The sequence below is a fragment of the Mixophyes fleayi genome, chromosome 3 (assembly GCF_038048845.1).
Source record: "Mixophyes fleayi isolate aMixFle1 chromosome 3, aMixFle1.hap1, whole genome shotgun sequence".
Classification (NCBI taxonomy): Eukaryota; Metazoa; Chordata; class Amphibia; order Anura; family Limnodynastidae; genus Mixophyes; species Mixophyes fleayi.
The window spans coordinates 618,483-638,737 of record NC_134404.1 but is presented as its reverse complement, the minus strand read 5'-3'; the positions used below and the strand labels follow the sequence as shown (position 1 = coordinate 638,737).

Sequence of the window (20,255 nt, the reverse complement as noted above, 5' to 3'; positions counted from 1 at the left end):
ATGTGTGTGTTACTGTGTGTGTGTGTTACACTATGTGGGATGTGTGTGTGTGTTAAACTATGTGGGATGTGTGTGTGTTACACTGTGTGTGTGTTACACTATGTGAGATGTGTGTGTGTTACACTATGTGCAATGTGTGTGTTACACTATGTGGGATGTGTGTGTGTGTTAAACTATGTGGGATGTGTGTGTGTTACACTGTGTGTGTGTTACACTATGTGAGATGTGTGTGTGTTACACTATGTGGAATGTGTGTGTTACACTGTGTGTGTGTTACACTATGTGGGATGTGTGTGTGTTACACTGTGTGTATGTTACACTATGTGGGATGTGTGTGTGTATGTTGCACTATGTGGGATATGTGTGTGTGTGTAACACTATGTGGGATGTGTGTGTGTTACACTATGTGAGATGTGTGTGTGTGTTACAATATGTGGGATGTGTGTGTGTTACACTATGTGGGATGTGTGTGTGTGTTACACTATGTGGAATGTGTGTGTGTTACACTGTGTGTATGTTACACTATGTGGGATGTGTGTGTGTTACACTGTGTGTGTTACACTATGTGGGATGTGTGTGTTACACTGTGTGTGTGTTACACTATGTGGGATGTGTGTGTGTTACACTGTGAATGTTACACTATGTAGGATGTGTGTGTGTTACACTATGTGGAATGTGTGTTACACTGTGTGTGTGTGTTACACTATGTGGGATGTGTGTTACACTATGTGGGATGTGTGTGTGCTACACTATGTGGGATGTGTGTGTGTTACACTGTGAATGTTACACTATGTAGGATGTGTGTGTGTGTTACACTATGTGGGATGTGTGTGTTACACTATGTGGAATGTGTGTGTTACACTGTGTGTATGTTACACTATGTGGGATGTGTGTGTGTTACACTATGTGGAATGTGTGTGTTACACTATGTGGGATGTGTGTGTTACACTATGTGGAATGTGTGTGTGTGTGTGTGTAACAATATGTGGGATGTGTGTGTGTTACACTATGTGAGATGTGTGTGTGTTACAATATGTGGGATGTGTGTGTGTTACACTATGTGGGATGTGTGTGTGTGTGTTACACTATGTGGAATGTGTGTGTGTTACACTGTGTGTATGTTACACTATGTGGGATGTGTGTGTGTTACACTGTGTGTATGTTACACTATGTGGGATGTGTGTGTTACACTATGTGGGATGTGTGTGTTACACTATGTGGAATGTGTGTGTGTTACACTATGTGGGATGTGTGTGTGTGTTACACTATGTGGAATGTGTGTGTGTTACACTGTGTGTATGTTACACTACGTGGGATGTGTGTGTGTTACACTGTGTGTATGTTACACTATGTGGGATGTGTGTTACACTATGTGGGATGTGTGTGTTACACTGTGTGTGTGTTACACTATGTGGGATGTGTGTGTGTTACACTGTGAATGTTACACTATGTAGGATGTGTGTGTGTTACACTATGTGGAATGTGTGTGTTACACTGTGTGTGTGTGTTACACTATGTGGGATGTGTGTTGCACTATGTGGGATGTGTGTGTGCTACACTATGTGGGATGTGTGTGTGTTACACTGTGAATGTTACACTATGTAGGATGTGTGTGTGTTACACTATGTGGGATGTGTGTGTTACACTATGTGGAATGTGTGTGTTACACTGTGTGTATGTTACACTATGTGGGATGTGTGTGTGTTACACTATGTGGAATGTGTGTGTTACACTATGTGGGATGTGTGTGTTACACTGTGTGTGTGTTACACTATGTGGAATGTGTGTGTGTGTGTGTAACAATATGTGGGATGTGTGTGTGTTACACTATGTGAGATGTGTGTGTGTGTGTTACAATATGTGGGATGTGTGTGTGTTACACTATGTGGGATGTGTGTGTGTGTGTTACACTATGTGGAATGTGTGTGTGTTACACTGTGTGTATGTTACACTATGTGGGATTTGTGTGTGTTACACTGTGTGTATGTTACACTATGTGGGATGTGTGTGTTACACTATGTGGGATGTGTGTGTTACACTGTGTGTGTGTTACACTATGTGGGATGTGTGTGTGTTACACTGTGAATGTTACACTATGTAGGATGTGTGTGTGTTACACTATGTGGGATGTGTGTGTTACACTATGTGGAATGTGTGTGTTACACTGTGTGTGTGTGTTACACTATGTGGGATGTGTGTGTTACACTATGTGGGATGTGTGTGTGCTACACTATGTGGGATGTGTGTGTGCTACACTGTGAATGTTACACTATGTAGGATGTGTGTGTGTTACACTATGTGGGATGTGTGTGTTACACTATGTGGAATGTGTGTGTTACACTGTGTGTATGTTACACTATGTGGGATGTGTGTGTGTTACACTATGTGGAATGTGTGTGTTACACTATGTGGGATGTGTGTGTTACACTGTGTGTGTGTTACACTATGTGGAATGTGTGTGTTACACTATGTGGGATGTGTGTGTTACACTATATGGGATGTGTGTATTACACTGTGTGTGTGTTACACTATGTGGGATGTGTGTGTGTTACAGTGTGAATGTTACACTATGTAGGATGTGTGTGTGTTACACTATGTGGAATGTGTGTGTTACTGTGTGTGTGTTACACTATGTGGGATGTGTGTGTGTGTTAAACTATGTGGGATGTGTGTGTGTTACACTATGTGAGATGTGTGTGTGTTACACTATGTGGAATGTGTGTGTTACACTGTGTGTGTTACACTATGTGGGATGTGTGTGTGTGTTAAACTATGTGGGATGTGTGTGTGTTACACTGTGTGTGTGTTACACTATGTGAGATGTGTGTGTGTTACACTATGTGGAATGTGTGTGTTACACTGTGTGTGTGTTACACTATGTGGGATGTGTGTGTGTTACACTGTGTGTATGTTACACTATGTGGGATGTGTGTGTGTATGTTGCACTATGTGGGATATGTGTGTGTGTGTAACACTATGTGGGATGTGTGTGTGTTACACTATGTGAGATGTGTGTGTGTTACAATATGTGGGATGTGTGTGTGTTACACTATGTGGGATGTGTGTGTGTTACACTGTGAATGTTACACTATGTAGGATGTGTGTGTGTTACACTATGTGGGATGTGTGTGTTACACTATGTGGAATGTGTGTGTTACACTGTGTGTGTGTGTGTTACACTATGTGGGATGTGTGTTACACTATGTGGGATGTGTGTGTGCTACACTATGTGGGATGTGTGTGTGTTACACTGTGAATGTTACACTATGTAGGATGTGTGTGTGTTACACTATGTGGGATGTGTGTGTTACACTATGAGGAATGTGTGTGTTACACTGTGTGTATGTTACACTATGTGGGATGTGTGTGTGTGTGTTACACTATGTGGAATGTGTGTGTTACACTATGTGGGATGTGTGTGTTACACTGTGTGTGTGTTACACTATGTGGAATGTGTGTGTGTGTGTGTAACAATATGTGGGATGTGTGTGTTACACTATGTGAGATGTGTGTGTGTGTGTGTTACAATATGTGGGATGTGTGTGTGTTACACTATGTGGGATGTGTGTGTGTTACACTATGTGGAATGTGTGTGTGTTACACTGTGTGTATGTTACACTATGTGGGATGTGTGTGTGTTACACTGTGTGTATGTTACACTATGTGGGATGTGTGTGTTACACTATGTGGGATGTGTGTGTTACACTGTGTGTGTGTTACACTATGTGGGATGTGTGTGTGTTACACTGTGAATGTTACACTATGTAGGATGTGTGTGTGTTACACTATGTGGGATGTGTGTGTTACACTATGTGGAATGTGTGTGTGTTACACTATGTGGGATGTGTGTGTGTGTTACACTATGTGCAATGTGTGTGTGTTACACTGTGTGTATGTTACACTATGTGGGATGTGTGTGTGTTACACTGTGTGTATGTTACACTATGTGGGATGTGTGTGTTACACTATGTGGGATGTGTGTGTTACACTGTGTGTGTGTTACACTATGTGGGATGTGTGTGTGTTACACTGTGAATGTTACACTATGTAGGATGTGTGTGTGTTACACTATGTGGAATGTGTGTGTTACACTGTGTGTGTGTGTTACACTATGTGGGATGTGTGTGTGCTACACTATGTGGGATGTGTGTGTGCTACACTGTGAATGTTACACTATGTAGGATGTGTGTGTGTTACACTATGTGGGATGTGTGTGTTACACTATGTGGAATGTGTGTGTTACACTGTGTGTATGTTACACTATGTGGGATGTGTGTGTGTTACACTATGTGGAATGTGTGTGTTACACTATGTGGGATGTGTGTGTTACACTGTGTGTGTGTTACACTATGTGGAATGTGTGTGTTACACTATGTGGGATGTGTGTATGTTACACTATGTGGGATGTGTGTGTGTATTACTCTGTGTGTATGTTACACTATGTGGGATATGTGTGTTTGTGTGTTTGTAATACTATGTGAGATGTGTGTGTGTTACACTGTATGGGATGTGTGTGTGTTACACTATGTGGGATGTGTGTGTGTGTTACACTATGTGGGATGTGAGTTACACTGTGTGTGTCTTACACTGTGTGGGATGTGTGTGTGAGTTACACTGTGTGTGTGTTACACTATGTGGGATGTGTGTGTGTGAGTTACACTGTGTGTGTGTGATACACTATGTGGGATGTGTGTGTGTTACACTATGTGGGAAGTATGTGTGTTACACTATGTGGGATGTGTGTGTGAGTTACACTGTGTGTGTGTTACACTATGTGGGATGTGTGTGTTACACTATGTGGGATGTGTGTGTGTGTTACACTATGTGAGATGTGTATGTGTGTGTTACACTGTGTGGGATGTGTGTGTGTTACACTGTGTGGGATGTGTGTGTGCTACACTATGTGGAAAGTGTGTGTGTTACACTGTGTGTATGTTACACTATGTGGGATGTGTGTGTGTTACACTGTGTGTATGTTACACTATGTGGGATGTGTGTGTTACACTATGTGGGATGTGTGTTACACTATGTGGAATGTGTGTGTTACACTGTGTGTGTGTTACACTATGTGGGATGTGTGTGTTACACTGTGTGTGTGTTACACTATGTGGGATGTGTGTGTTACACTATATGGGATGTGTGTGTTACACTGTGTGTGTGTGTTACACTATGTGGGATGTGTGTGTTACACTATGTAGGATGTGTGAGTGTTACACTATGTGGGATGTGTGTGTTACTGTGTGTGTGTGTGTTACACTATGTGGGATGTGTGTGTTAAACTATGTGGGATGTGTGTGTTACACTGTGTGTGTTACACTATGTGGGATGTGTGTGTGTATTACACTGTGTGTATGTTACACTATGTGGGATATGTGTGTGTGTGTGTGTTACACTGTGTGGGATGTGTGTGTGTGTTACACTGTGTGTGTGTGTTACACTGTGTGGGATGTGTGTGTGTTACACTGTGTGTATGTGTTACACTGTGTGGGATGTGTGTGTGTGTGTTACACTGTGTGTGTATGTGTTACACTGTGTGGGATGTGTGTGTGTTACACTGTGTGTATGTGTTACACTATGTGGGATGTGTGTGTGTTACACTGTGTGTGTGTGTGTGTGTGTGTGTTACACTGTGTGGGATGTGTGTGTTACACTGTGTGTGTGTTACACTATGTGGGATGTGTGTGTGTTACACTGTGAATGTTACACTATGTAGGATGTGTGTGTGTTACACTATGTGGGATGTGTGTGTTACACTATGTGGAATGTGTGTGTTACACTGTGTGTGTGTGTGTTACACTATGTGGGATGTGTGTTACACTATGTGGAATGTGTGTGTTACACTGTGTGTGTTACACTATGTGGGATGTGTGTGTGTGTTAAACTATGTGGGATGTGTGTGTGTTACACTGTGTGTGTGTTACACTATGTGAGATGTGTGTGTGTTACACTATGTGGAATGTGTGTGTTACACTGTGTGTGTGTTACACTATGTGGGATGTGTGTGTGTTACACTGTGTGTATGTTACACTATGTGGGATGTGTGTGTGTATGTTGCACTATGTGGGATATGTGTGTGTGTGTAACACTATGTGGGATGTGTGTGTGTTACACTATGTGAGATGTGTGTGTGTTACAATATGTGGGATGTGTGTGTGTTACACTATGTGGGATGTGTGTGTGTGTGTTACACTATGTGGAATGTGTGTGTGTTACACTGTGTGTATGTTACACTATGTGGGATGTGTGTGTGTTACACTGTGTGTATGTTACACTATGTGGGATGTGTGTGTTACACTATGTGGGATGTGTGTGTTACACTGTGTGTGTGTTACACTATGTGGGATGTGTGTGTGTTACACTGTGAATGTTACACTATGTAGGATGTGTGTGTGTTACACTATGTGGGATGTGTGTGTTACACTATGTGGAATGTGTGTGTTACACTGTGTGTGTGTGTGTTACACTATGTGGGATGTGTGTTACACTATGTGGGATGTGTGTGTGCTACACTATGTGGGATGTGTGTGTGTTACACTGTGAATGTTACACTATGTAGGATGTGTGTGTGTTACACTATGTGGGATGTGTGTGTTACACTATGAGGAATGTGTGTGTTACACTGTGTGTATGTTACACTATGTGGGATGTGTGTGTGTGTGTTACACTATGTGGAATGTGTGTGTTACACTATGTGGGATGTGTGTGTTACACTGTGTGTGTGTTACACTATGTGGAATGTGTGTGTGTGTGTGTAACAATATGTGGGATGTGTGTGTTACACTATGTGAGATGTGTGTGTGTGTGTGTTACAATATGTGGGATGTGTGTGTGTTACACTATGTGGGATGTGTGTGTGTTACACTATGTGGAATGTGTGTGTGTTACACTGTGTGTATGTTACTCTATGTGGGATGTGTGTGTGTTACACTGTGTGTATGTTACACTATGTGGGATGTGTGTGTTACACTGTGTGTGTGTTACACTATGTGGGATGTGTGTGTGTTACACTGTGAATGTTACACTATGTAGGATGTGTGTGTGTTACACTATGTGGGATGTGTGTGTTACACTATGTGGAATGTGTGTGTGTTACACTATGTGGGATGTGTGTGTGTGTTACACTATGTGCAATGTGTGTATGTTACACTATGTGGGATGTGTGTGTGTTACACTGTGTGTATGTTACACTATGTGGGATGTGTGTGTTACACTATGTGGGATGTGTGTGTTACACTGTGTGTGTGTTACACTATGTGGGATGTGTGTGTGTTACACTGTGAATGTTACACTATGTAGGATGTGTGTGTGTTACACTATGTGGAATGTGTGTGTTACACTGTGTGTGTGTGTTACACTATGTGGGATGTGTGTGTGCTACACTATGTGGGATGTGTGTGTGCTACACTGTGAATGTTACACTATGTAGGATGTGTGTGTGTTACACTATGTGGGATGTGTGTGTTACACTATGTGGAATGTGTGTGTTACACTGTGTGTATGTTACACTATGTGGGATGTGTGTGTGTTACACTATGTGGAATGTGTGTGTTACACTATGTGGGATGTGTGTGTTACACTGTGTGCGTGTTACACTATGTGGAATGTGTGTGTTACACTATGTGGGATGTGTGTATGTTACACTATGTGGGATGTGTGTGTGTATTACTCTGTGTGTATGTTACACTATGTGGGATATGTGTGTTTGTGTGTTTGTAATACTATGTGAGATGTGTGTGTGTTACACTGTATGGGATGTGTGTGTGTTACACTATGTGGGATGTGTGTGTGTGTTACACTATGTGGGATGTGAGTTACACTGTGTGTGTCTTACACTGTGTGGGATGTGTGTGTGAGTTACACTGTGTGTGTGTTACACTATGTGGGATGTGTGTGTGTGAGTTACACTGTGTGTGTGTGATACACTATGTGGGATGTGTGTGTGTTACACTATGTGGGAAGTATGTGTGTTACACTATGTGGGATGTGTGTGTGAGTTACACTGTGTGTGTGTTACACTATGTGGGATGTGTGTGTTACACTATGTGGGATGTGTGTGTGTGTTACACTATGTGAGATGTGTATGTGTGTGTTACACTGTGTGGGATGTGTGTGTGTTACACTGTGTGGGATGTGTGTGTGCTACACTATGTGGAAAGTGTGTGTGTTACACTGTGTGTATGTTACACTATGTGGGATGTGTGTGTGTTACACTGTGTGTATGTTACACTATGTGGGATGTGTGTGTTACACTATGTGGGATGTGTGTTACACTATGTGGAATGTGTGTGTTACACTGTGTGTGTGTTACACTATGTGGGATGTGTGTGTTACACTGTGTGTGTGTTACACTATGTGGGATGTGTGTGTTACACTATATGGGATGTGTGTGTTACACTGTGTGTGTGTGTTACACTATGTGGGATGTGTGTGTGTTACACTATGTAGGATGTGTGAGTGTTACACTATGTGGGATGTGTGTGTTACTGTGTGTGTGTGTTACACTATGTGGGATGTGTGTGTTAAACTATGTGGGATGTGTGTGTTACACTGTGTGTGTTACACTATGTGGGATGTGTGTGTGTATTACACTGTGTGTATGTTACACTATGTGGGATATGTGTGTGTGTGTGTTACACTGTGTGGGATGTGTGTGTGTTACACTGTGTGTGTGTTACACTGTGTGGGATGTGTGTGTGTGTTACACTGTGTGTGTGTGTTACACTGTGTGGGATGTGTGTGTGTTACACTGTGTGTATGTGTTACACTGTGTGGGATGTGTGTGTGTGTGTTACACTGTGTGTGTATGTGTTACACTGTGTGGGATGTGTGTGTGTTACACTGTGTGTATGTGTTACACTATGTGGGATGTGTGTGTGTTACACTGTGTGTGTGTGTGTGTGTGTTACACTGTGTGGGATGTGTGTGTGTGTTACACTGTGTGGGATGTGTGTGTGTGTTACACTGTGTGGGATGTGTGTGTATATGTGGGATGACGGGAGTTGTAGTCCACATTGGTACTCCTGAATAGAAGGACTTTCTCCTGGTGCATGACGGGAAATGTAGTTCTGACTCTGAACCTCCTGGTGCCAGTAAAACGCGGCGTCGTCGACTGTGCCGCTATGCATTGTGGGAGATGTAGTTTTTAACTTAATTTCACAAGCCAGAGAAATACTTCCTCTCCCATGATGCATCTGGGTAGAACCCAGCTCCCAGCAGCCACTGCAGTCAAGACCACGCCCTGTCATCCTGAACCTGACTATACATCGTATGGAGAAGCCTTATAGAGAGGAGATCCCTTATATACAGGTAATACATTATACTATATACTACAGGGTATATTATATAATACAGGAGATCCCCTATATACAGGTAGTACATTATACTGTATACTACAGGGTATATTATACTATACAGGAGATCCCCTATATACAGGTAGTACACTATACTATATACTACAGGGTATATTATACTATACAGGAGATCCCCTATATACAGGTAATATATTATATAATACAGGAGATCCCCTATATACAGGTAATACATTATATAATACAGGAGATCCCCTATATACAGGTAATATATAATACAAAAGATCCCCTATATACAGGTAATATATTATATAATACAGGGGATCCCCTATATACAGGTAATACATTATACTATATACTACAGGGTATATTATACTATACAGGAGATCCCCTATATACAGGTAATATATTATATAATACAGGAGATCCCCTATATACAGGTAGTACATTATACTGTATACTACAGGGTATATTTTACTATACAGGAGATCCCCTATATACAGGTAATATATTATATAATACAGGAGATCCCCTATATACAGGTAGTACATTATACTATATACTACAGGGTATATTATACTATACAGGAGATCCCCTATAGACAGGTAATATATTATATAATACAGGGGATCCCCTATATACAGGTAGTACACTATACTATATACTACAGGATATATTATACTATACAGGAGATCCCCTATAGACAGGTAATATATTATATAATACAGGGGATCCCCTATATACAGGTAGTACACTATACTATATACTACAGGGTATATTATACTATACAGGAGATCCCCTATATACAGGTAATATATTATATAATACAGGAGATCCCCTATATACAGGTAATACATTATATAATACAGGAGATCCCCTATATACAGGTAATATATAATACAAAAGATCCCCTATATACAGGTAATATATTATATAATACAGGGGATCCCCTATATACAGGTAATACATTATACTATATACTACAGGGTATATTATACTATACAGGAGATCCCCTATATACAGGTAATATATTATATAATACAGGAGATCCCCTATATACAGGTAGTACATTATACTGTATACTACAGGGTATATTTTACTATACAGGAGATCCCCTATATACAGGTAATATATTATATAATACAGGAGATCCCCTATATACAGGTAGTACATTATACTATATACTACAGGGTATATTATACTATACAGGAGATCCCCTATAGACAGGTAATATATTATATAATACAGGGGATCCCCTATATACAGGTAGTACACTATACTATATACTACAGGATATATTATACTATACAGGAGATCCCCTATAGACAGGTAATATATTATATAATACAGGGGATCCCCTATATACAGGTAGTACACTATACTATATACTACAGGATATATTATACTCTACAGGAGATCCTCTATATACAGGTAATATATTATATAATACAGGAGATCCCCTATATACAGGTAATATATTATATAATACAGGAGATCCCCTATATATAGGTAGTACATTATACTGTATACTACAGGGTATATTATACTATACAGGAGATCCCCTATATACAGGTAATATATTATATAATACAGGAGATCCCCTATATACAGGTAGTACATTATACTATATACTACAGGGTATATTATACTATACAGGAGATCCCCTATAGACAGGTAATATATTATATAATACAGGAGATCCCCTATATACAGGTAGTACATTATACTGTATACTACAGAGTATATTATATAATACAGGAGATCCCCTATATACAGGTAGTATATTATACTATATACTACAGGGTATATTATACTATACAGGAGATCCCCTATATACAGGTAATATATTATATAATACAGGAGATCCCCTATATACAGGTAGTACATTATACTGTATACTACAGGGTATATTATACTATACAGGAGATCCCCTATATACAGGTAGTACATTATACTATATTCTACAGGGTATATTATACTATACAGGAGATCCCCTATATACAGGTAGTACATTATACTATATACTACAGGGTATATTATACTATACAGGAGATCACCTATATACAGGTAGTACATTATACTGTATACTACAGGGTATATTATATAATACAGGAGATCCCCTATATACAGGTAGTACATTATACTATATACTACAGGGTATATTATATAATACAGGAGATCGCTTATATACAGGTAGTACATTATACTGTATACTACAGGGTATATTATATAATACAGGAGATCCCCTATATACAGGTAGTACATTATACTGTATACTACAGGGTATATTATACTATACAGGAGATCCCCTATATACAGGTAGTACATTATACTATATACTACAGGGTATATTATACTATACAGGAGATCACCTATATACAGGTAGTACATTATACTGTATACTACAGGGTATATTATACTATACAGGAGATCCCCTATATACAGGTAGTACATAATACTATATTCTACAGGGTATATTATACTATACAGGAGATCCCCTATATACAGGTAGTACATTATACTATATACTACAGGGTATATTATATAATACAGGAGATCCCCTATATAAGGGTAATATATTATATAATACAGGAGATCCCCTATATACAGGTAGTGCATTATACTGTATACTACAGGGTATATTATATAATACAGGAGATCCCCTATATACAGGTAGTACATTATACTATATACTACAGGGTATATTATACTATACAGGAGATCCCCTATATACAGGTAGTACATTATACTATATACTACAGGGTATATTATACTATACAGGAGATCCCCTATATACAGGTAGTGCATTATACTATATACTACAGGGTATATTATACTATACAGGAGATCCCCTATATACAGGTAATACATTATACTATATACTACAGGGTATATTATACTATACAGGAGATCCCCTATATACAGGTAGTACATTTTACTGTATACTACAGGGTATATTATACTATACAGGAGATCCCCTATATACAGGTAGTACATTATACTATATACTACAGGGTATATTATACTATACAGGAGATCCTCTATATACAGGTAGTACATTATACTATATACTACAGGGTATCTTATACTATACAGGAGATCCCCTATATACAGGTAATACATTATACTATATACTACAGGGTATATTATACTATACAGGAGATCCCCTATATACAGGTAGTACATTATACTGTATACTACAGGGTATATTATACTATACAGGAGATCCCCTATATACAGGTAGTACATTATACTATATACTACAGGGTATATTATGTAAACCAGGAGATCCCTATATACAGGTAGTACATTATACTATATACTACAGGGTATATTATGTAAACCAGGAGATCCCTATATACAGGTCGTACATTATACTATATACTACAGGGTATATTATGTAAACCAGGACATCCCCTATATACAGGTAGTACATTATACTGTATACTACAGTGTATATTATGTAAACCAGGAGATCCCCTATATACAGGTAGTACATTATACTGTATACTACAGGGTATATTATACTATACAGGAGATCACCTATATACAGGTAGTACATTATACTGTATACTACAGGGTATATTATACTATACAGGAGATCCCCTATATACAGGTATTACATTATACACTACAGGGTATATTATATAAACCAGGAGATCCCTATATACAGGTAGTACATTATACTGTATACTATAGGGTATATTATACTATACAGGAGATCCCCTATATACAGGTAGTACATTATACTGTATACTACAGGGTGTATTATACTATACAGGAGATCCCCTATATACAGGTAATACATTATACTGTATACTACAGGGTATATTATACTATACAGGAGATCCCCTATATACAGGTAATACATTATACTATATACTACAGGGTATATTATACTATACAGGAGATCCCCTATATACAGATAGTACATTATACTATATACTACAGGGTATATTATACTATACAGGAGATCCCCTATATACAGGTAGTACATTATACTATATACTACAGGGTATATTATGTAAACCAGGACATCCCCTATATACAGGTAGTACATTATACTATATACTACAGGGTATATTATGTAAACCAGGAGATCCCTATATACAGATAGTACATTATACTATACACTACAGGGTATATTATACTATACAGAAGATCCCCTATATACAGATAGTACATTATACTATATACTACAGGGTATATTATATAAACCAGGAGATCCCTATATACAGGTAGTACATTATATTATATACTACAGGGTATATTATACTATACAGGAGATCCCCTATATACAGGTAGTACATTATACTATATACTACAGGGTATATTATACTATACAGGAGATCCCCTATATACAGGTAGTACATTATACTGTATACTACAGGGTGTATTATACTATACAGGAGATCCCCTATATACAGGTAGTACATTATACTATATACTACAGGGTATATTATACTATACAGGAGATCCTCTATATACAGGTAGTACATTATACTGTATACTACAGGGTATATTATACTATACAGGAGATCCCCTATATACAGGTAGTACATTATACTGTATACTACAGGGTATATTATACTATACAGGAGATCACCTATATACAGGTAGTACATTATACTGTATACTACAGGGTATATTATACTATACAGGAGATCCCCTATATACAGGTATTACATTATACACTACAGGGTATATTATATAAACCAGGAGATCCCTATATACAGGTAGTACATTATACTGTATACTATAGGGTATATTATACTATACAGGAGATCCCCTATATACAGGTAGTACATTAAATTATATACTACAGGGTATATTATACTATACAGGAGATCCCCTATATACAGGTAGTACATTATACTATATACTACAGGGTGTATTATACTATACAGGAGATCCCCTATATACAGGTAGTACATAATACTGTATACTATAGGGTATATTATATAATACAGGAGATCCCCTATATACAGGTAATACATTATACTGTATACTACAGGGTGTATTATACTATACAGGAGATCCCCTATATACAGGTAGTACATTATACTGTATACTATAGGGTATATTATGTAAACCAGGACATCCCCTATATACAGGTAGTACATTATACTATATAATATTTGCTCCTAGGGCTATAGAATCGGGGGCCCCAGCATTGTGAGCTGCTCTCCATATGTGAAGCACAGATTAGTAGGACGAGTCTCAGTAGTTATATCCTCTTCTAGTCGGTACATTAAGGTGTTTGAATCTCTCTCTTTTCCAGAGCGCGGGTCCTTCCCTCTTCTACACGCCCTGGAATGTCTGATTGTCACCCACATTAGTGCGGAGCTTCCAGTAATGAAGAGCGAGACAGGAAAACCGGTAAATGGGCTGCAGTGGTGACACCGCTGATATGCGTCACTGTGTGTAATCAGCGGGTGGGGGGCAAATGTAATGTTGTTGTTATCTTTTTACTGCTTTTATTTTATTTACCATTTTTAACCTTAAAAACTAAAGTCGCTTCCCCTAATAACGCTTAGAGTGGAAAGGCCAATATAAAATATGTTACTATATCAAAGTTACTGTTATCTAACAGCCTGCAGCGTATAATACATGTCTCTGCCCCAGTCCTGCAATGGGGAAAGGATAATTGTAACTTTCCTTTCAGAACATCCAGACTTGTAAACGTCTATATACCTTGTAATACACATTGTCCTGATCTCTGCTCGTACTACTTCCTGCATCTCTTATTGTATCTCCCGAGTGTGACATCACTACCAGTCAGTAATCTGTATTTATTAATGGTCCCTCAGGACTGAAGCGAGGTCCCTCTTACAACCGTTATTCCTAATATACAGGTCAGAGAAGATTCCACCAGTGTATTAAAGTAATTGTATCGTTTTCAAATAAGCATTGCCCAAGCGATTGTATTGTGTTTCTAACGCACAAAGTGATTTATTTTAGCAGATGTAACAAGTTAACAATTCAATACATGATTGTAATAAAATACAGTACAGCCAATACCAAAAGATAAACACATACCACTGCAATCGCTGCGCTTCCACGGGTCCCAGTGGACAGTATATCTGTTTAGATAACTGTGGTCAGAGTAGACTGAACAGTACATGAGAGCTACTGCTTATATGCAAACAGAGATACAGTGAAACAATGCAGGTGGTATAGCTTGCTTCTATTGGTCCAGGCATCAGGAGGGTCCAGGGTGTTACACATCATAGGCTGATTCAATCTAAGGAATCCAAAGGTGGGGACATGACACCTTTCCTATAAGCTGAACCTTAAATATCACTGAAGTGTACATATAATCATATTATATAAACTAATAATAAACCAAATACTATCTGCTCATAAATTACAGTGTAACGGACTAGCATGAATATGAATTATATAAGTAACTTAATGTTGTAATGCGCGTGTGTACGTGCGTATTTTACCGTGCGATCGCACCACGCGCTGTGTTAGGTGGCGTACGGATCTGTGTTACGTGGCGTACGAATCGCAATCGCACGGCAAAACAATATTAACCAATATACTTTCGTTCATCCAATTATACGACTTCGACAAGTGTTATACCTAATATACAGGTCAGAGAAGAAGCCACCAGTGTTATACCTAATATACAGGTCAGAGAAGAGTCCACCAGTGTTATACCTAATATACAGGTCAGAGAAGAAGCCACCAGTGTTATACCTAATATACAGGTCAGAGAAGAAGCCACCAGTGTTATACCTAATATACAGGTCAGAGAAGAGTCCACCAGTATTATACCTAATATACAGGTCAGAGAAGAAGCCACCAGTGTTATACCTAATATACAGGTCAGAGAAGAGTCCACCAGTGTTATACCTAATATACAGGTGAGAGAAGAAGCCACCAGTGTTATACCTAATATACAGGTCAGAGAAGAAGCCACCAGTGTTATACCTAATATACAGGTGAGAGAGACCGCTACCAGTGTTATACCTAATATACAGGTGAGGGAGGACAGTGCTTGCATCAGGTATTCAGTCCCATGAGTAGCACAGACTGTTGTGCCTAAAGGAAGAATGTTTTGGCCGCTGACATTAGTTGTAAAAGTTTGAACGCCGTTTGGGAATAGAAACATAAAACACATTTATTGTCCGCCCTTAATCTTACTACACTAACACCTATGTCTATATATCTATATATCTATCTACTGTCTGGTATGGGGGCTGCTCAATGTTGTAATGCGCGTGTGTACGTGCGTATTTTACCGTGCGATCGCACCACGCGCTGTGTTGGGTGGCGTACGGATCTGTGTTACGTGGCGTACGAATCGCAATCGCACGGCAAAACAATATTAACCAATATACTTTCGTTCATCCAATTATACGACTTCGACAGTTCCACCCTTTGATAGTATAATAAACTATTACCTTAAAGATGTTATATGCAGGATCTCAGTACCACGTTTCATTGTTATGTAATGCAAGTCCCCCTTGGGGTATGACCACGCTGTTTGTAGATCTAAACAAGTTATCATAAAAGAGAGTCTCAATCTTCAAAACAATTTCTTCTTTTACTATAGACCTTACACTTCTGGAGCTTGGAGATAACATTTTGTATGTCCTTCAAGGGTGCAGTAAAACACGTAATACATTATTTGGAAAGGTACAGAGTACAATAGAACACGCATCAGCTATACAGAATACTCTACTACAGTTCTTCAAGTTTTACAGGTTCATCTGTCCTACACATGTCCTTAAGCTCAGAATACATTTAAACACTTCATGTTCATCAATAGCATCATCCTATGTCTATCAATAATGTCATATACAATCTCCTTCAGCCTGCGTTAATATACACACTTCTAATAATGTCATCAGTTCTTTTCATCAACACTTGTGGGCAGGGCCGGATTAACCATAGGGCTAACTGGGCTACAGCCCAGGAGCCTATGGAATCCAGGGGGCCCTTGAAAGTGCTCAGCAGCAGTATTGATCGGTCGGGGGCGGGGGCGCCCCCGGCGCGATCAGTGCTGCTGAGCACTTTCACTGCGGTCCTTCTCCAGCGCGCTGTAGTCTCCCTACTGAGGAGATCTCGTGAGTCTCACTCTCACGAGATCTCCTCAGTAAAGAGCATACAGCGCGCCGGAGAAGAAGGTAAGTGCGGGGGCGCGGGCAGCTCGGATCACGGGGGGGGGGGGGATGGGGGCCGGGGGCAGCTCGGATCATGGGGGGGCCCTCATGGGGGAATGGAGGCCCCCTTAGCCCAGGGGCCTCCATTCCCTTAATCCGGCCCTGCTTGTGGGCGGGCTGTTGTCTGTTCGTTCTTCCCAGTCTCCCAATACTCAGGTTTAATATTGGGAGACTCCAGACTAAGGGACCTAGGTGTTGTACTTTTCCCCTAGTGACCTCCCACCCATAATTCAGGTACCTCAAGAATATTTAGTGGAAAGAGAACTAATCCTACTTAATATAATTACTGAGGCTCGTGAGAGCACGCCCAGCACTTTGATTGGTCTAAAACCTTACCCTCCCAAGAATGATAATCATTCTCAAGGATGCCTGCTCAAGTCTGAATATTACTGGACTAGCATCACTGGTGGTCAACGTACTTACGGACGTAATGCTACTCAGACAATAGCCCCTCGCACTTTCTCCAAGCTCCAGAGTTTCCAAATATTCCTTTACCCCTGAATTGAATAGGGTAATTGGCTGGACCGATTATGCTACTAACTTCTCCTTCATCCCCAACTCATCAATATCATTACCTGAACCAGCCTCTGTCACCTGTCAATAATCAAAAGAATTGACCGTCCTGAAAAGAAAATGTGATGAGAGAAACACAGAACAGGAAAACTACAACTTCATGATGGACAGCTGTCTTAGCCTTTGGCTCAGGTGCTACTAACTGCATTTGAGGCCTTCCAGAACAGATTTATGAGTGCCCTTGGACCCTTCTGTGAGTGTTGGCTCTTCTGCATTGGGTGGAATGGGTACCAGTGTCTCTGCTACTTTTAGTGCTGGTAGCTTACACCTGGTACCTGTCTGTCAAATAACCTGAGCCTAAGAACTTTACTGTTCCACAACTTACTATCTCGGTCCAACATCCTGACAGTTAATGTAACCCTTCAGGAAACAGTGTTCTAAACGTTCTCGGTTGCTGTCTCACTATTTACCTTCCCTCTCAAGGTCTAAACGAGTCTCTCAGTTACAAATTCATCTCAAGAGGGGTCAAGAACATTTCAAAAATCGACAGGTTAAGAGGCATCTCAGGAGTGGCATTGATAGTGTGGAGGACTAGTGGCTAAAGCTATCAGCCTCTTCCATCAAGTTCCAACTCTCATTCTATTCAATTCGTTCTAATTAGTACCGTTACTTTATGTTCACACTGGTTTGTGGCTAATCAAAAGCATGTAATTTGTTACCACTACTCATAAATTATACATTTATTATCAATAACATGAATACCCCTATCACCTATTATAACTCTAGGGCTATCACCTAGAATAACAAAAGCTTTGAGTATGACATAGTAATACATTTTTAGACACATTTCAATACACATCTACCTAGCTATATTTTATCGGTACACCACTGTATACTTGAGGATCCTGGCATGGTGGCAATTGGATGATGTGGATTTGTTTCACCTGGAGAAATTCTTCAGGTAACCCAAATCTTCATATATTAACTAATATGTGTATGTGTGCATGTGTGTGTGTGTGTGTTCACATTTTAAAACTAAAACAATACAACGAAAAACAAAACAACATAGATTTGTTAGCTGTCACATAAAACCCTGCTGTCTATTTGACAGCTATGTATAGTTGTGTGTGTAAGTGTGGACCTTACTAGCAGCTACTTCAGTTGGTAACTGTGTCACTGTATAAAGTCCTCTATGTAGTGTCCTACTCATGTGCTGGTATTGCTATAAAAAGATTTTTCAGTCAACTCAACATCGCCCCCTAGACTAGAAAAATGCATCGATTTTCCCTCTGCCAACTCGCATGCCCTTCTCAGTACCTCACATTCAGCTACTTGACTAAGTGAGAAAGACAAAGGGGTCTATTTCTATAACACTTTCTTCAAATATAACAGTACCCAGTACATGTCAGTTTAACAGTAAAAAAAATATAAAACACGAAAATTCTATATTTTCTAGGGTTTCACATTATGTCGTATCTTGTGGTAAAAATCCTACTCCAATGTTCTATACAGAGATGCATATCTGTATGCCTATCCTCTAGCAATCTCCTGTCCCCACCCTTTGTGCATCCATATAAAGGCACATTTTTGTGCAGGAGGCACGAACCACAAAAAAACCCAATATGCAATCTATAAAACATGAATTGTATTTCCACAACAGAACCTTTCTGCTTAAAATTAGCAGTTTCTATACGCATGAAAACAAAAACCCCTGACTGTTTCTGTGACTCATGTCAATCTAGTGTGTGTATCCCTGAATTTGTCTTATGTAAAAAAATATGTCTTAGCCCCATTGATGAGACTGTGTCTGTTTTTATCTCTACCAGAGCAGAGAGAGAGAGAAAAAGAAAGATAGAGAGGTACTAGCATAGATGTAAAGAATGAGAAATAAGAAAGCAATGAATAAAAGGAATACAAAGATTTGAATACAAACATACATGCAGAAAGGGAGATTTTACAACACAAATGACAGCTGGATTGGACTCTATTGGAAAATGGCTGTATTCATTCCACTAATCCCCTTAGCTATTTGCTAAACTATGACCTCTCCCCATACTTGACTAGGGGGTCTTACGTCAACTGTGCAATCCAGTGTCGTCCGTCATTTGTTCATTAAGAACTCTGTATCACATTAACTACATACCTTTTCAACGGACTTTCTGACTTATGACAGAGAAATGTAAAAATTAACTCTTGATGACTCATCTGAGATACATAAAATGATATTTTGGAGCAAAGTATGTACATACTTCATTTTTGG

General features: G+C 39.3%; 1 protein-coding gene across 3 annotated transcripts in view; it reads left to right on the top strand.

Moving 5' to 3' along the window:
• Nucleotides 1–9,208: 9,208 nt before the first annotated feature.
• Nucleotides 9,209–20,255, top strand: part of LOC142143284 (uncharacterized) — a 37,313-nt gene continuing 26,266 nt past the window's right edge. For all 3 annotated transcript variants that reach the window (XM_075200998.1, XM_075200997.1, XM_075200996.1), the window contains exons 1-2: nucleotides 9,209–9,306; nucleotides 14,590–14,687. The gene's annotated coding sequence lies outside the window, so the exon portion shown is untranslated. The remainder of the gene's footprint in view (nucleotides 9,307–14,589; nucleotides 14,688–20,255) is intronic.